Here is a 2,526-nt window from a genome sequence, read left to right as displayed (position 1 = left end):
TCCCCTCCAGGGGCGCCGAGGGTTGTTCCCCGAAAAGCGGGCCCGTCGGTGCCACAGCGAGTGCGACTGCGCCTGGCGCGGGGCGCGCCCTGCGGGGGTGCTGAGCGCCGCGGCACCATCTTAGAGGCCGTGGCGCCGCCTTGGCCGCGGGCTCTGTGCTCAGGGAGTACGGCGGCTTTCAGCACGGTATTTTTCACCGGTGTGTCTGTGTGGGGGAAAAAAAGCCTCTGCGCTAAGTAGTATTTCAAGCTGCGGGGAGGTGTGCGTGCGTGTGTGTGTGTCTAGTCCCAAGGTACGCACCGAGGCAGGAGCGTCCTGATGGAAAGGGGTTCGAAACACTGAAGTTTCACTTTGGGCTTGGGACATTTTCCAGCCTGACAGAGACACTGGTTTACCAGCCTGACGGGAGAGGAAGGGGTAGTGCCGGGAGAAGCACAAAGGACAGGAGCGTTTTCAAAACCGGAAGGATCTGCCAGTAGTCCGCCATAAGGGAGGCCGGGACTCCTTCCCGGTGGAGGTATGGATGTCCCTGAGGAGAGAGGTGGGTGTGATGAAGAAATTCAATCTGGATAAACTCCCCAAAATGGCTTTGGAGTATGAAAGGATGGAGGAATTATACCCAGCCCAGGTCTTCCTCTGAACATTACCTACAGATGTAGATCTGTGCCGCAGAATGAGAGCAGGATCCTGATCTAGATGACCATGCGTGTCTACAGACCTACTGGCTAGGCCACCCAGAGGAGAAGTGTAATTCTTTGGCATACGCATGGTTTTCTTTTCACCCTCTTCTATAAACTTCGCAACCATCATGTCCGTTCTTAGATACTGTAAAGGAGCTCTTTATTTTACATTTAGCTTAATCTGACTTGTTTTAAGAGTGATTTGGGATATGGGAAGACACTAAGTCATGCTGCTGCTGCACAGTAACAATCCTGAAAACCTGGATTCCCAAACACTCTCACAACACTCACGCTCTATTTTGAGCTCACCTTCATTTAGACAGAGGGGCCAGCACGGAACGTGCTACTACAAGAGAACTGTGTAAAGAAGTGTGTATTCTGGTGGCTGGTGTTGGCCAAAAAAATCCTTTGGCACGCAGTGGAAGGTGCCTAGAGTCCTGGAAGAGTAATTTAGGATTTATGCAAACACCCTAACTGGCTCAGTTTACCCTCTATTCGAGCAAAAATGGAGATGTCCAAAGAGCAGAAGCATTTCCAAAACACAAAGCAACAGCCAATGGCTAGTAGTAGAAAAGTTAAGATTTGTTTCATGCGTTATGGATCTGGAAATCCTTCAGGACAGGGCTTTTGGTAGGGAGACTGAAGCTGAATAAACTAGCAAAGAATAGACTCAGCCTTACTACATACATTTAATGAATATACATTTTTTCAATCCCTAGAAATGATCTGACTGGGATCAGAAATGGAGAATACTGTGTCTGTGAAAGACTTAACAGTGTTTGTGTTGTGTCAAGTCTTTTTGTTTTGCATTTCACAATGAGGAAGTCGTGCTGTCAGGAAACCTGTTGTGTAAGAGCAGAAAGTGACTGGTTTCTTTCATTCTCAAGTCAGAAAAGTCATATGATTTTAGAAGTTGAAGTTTCAGCAAAAAAAAAGCATTCTCCACCTTGACTGTTTTTGAAAGTCCTGCTTTAACTTGCTCAGAAATATGCTGATATTGTGTTACCCCAGTGAATACAGTTCACTGGAGTTAGCTTTCAAATTCACAAGGCAGAAGAAAAAACTATTAAATTTCTTGAAGTGTCAAAAATAGTTTCATGAAACAATAGGAAATGCAGAGAATAAAAAAAAGGAAAATGAAAAATACATAATTAAGATACCTAGATCTCAGGGACTATGCTGCAATTATTTAGTTACATATTACTAGAGGTATTTTTTCAGAATAAGTAAGATTAATAAGAATGGTAATATTTTACAAAGAGGTTCTAGAAGAACTCAGTTTTGTGAATGAATCAGACTGATGGGCCTTGTACTTCACAGCTTCTTCCTTTTGTCTCAGGTCTGTTCGTCTTTGAGCAGGTTTCGTGTCATCCTGACGTAGCTGAGGTCAGTGGTGAACTCTCTAGTGACTCGCATAGGGCTGGGATTTTATCCTTGAATGGTCAGCCTCTTTATTTGCACTTCTCCCTGAGGGAATGAGTAGTGGTAAGTCTCCTGAAAACTATCAAGTTTTTCTCAAATTATGCAAATATGTATGCTGTAAGGTGGTTAGCAAACGTGTTTAAGGTAAACCGATGTTGAAATAACCTGTTATAATGAAATACGCACTGAAGTCTGGATTAGCTCGCTTTTCTGTCACCAGCCAGCAGCTTCTTCCATGCAGAACCTGCTGACTGTGAATCCATCTGCATTTCCACCAGGAGGGCTGGTACTTTGGTGTTTGAAGGGCAGAATGGTTAGAATTATCTAAAAAGCTCACACGCATTGTTCCTCTTGCTCTCATTTTATCTCCTCCCTAAGTCTCACTTGTAAGTGGGGAGACAGAAAATTTCATGCAAAATAGCTA

This window comes from Aptenodytes forsteri, unplaced genomic scaffold (genome assembly GCF_000699145.1).
Source record: "Aptenodytes forsteri isolate BGI_AS27 unplaced genomic scaffold, ASM69914v1 Scaffold273, whole genome shotgun sequence".
Taxonomy (NCBI): domain Eukaryota; kingdom Metazoa; phylum Chordata; class Aves; order Sphenisciformes; family Spheniscidae; genus Aptenodytes; species Aptenodytes forsteri.
The sequence above is the reverse complement of the archived record's forward strand: the minus strand, read 5'-3'. Positions refer to the sequence as shown.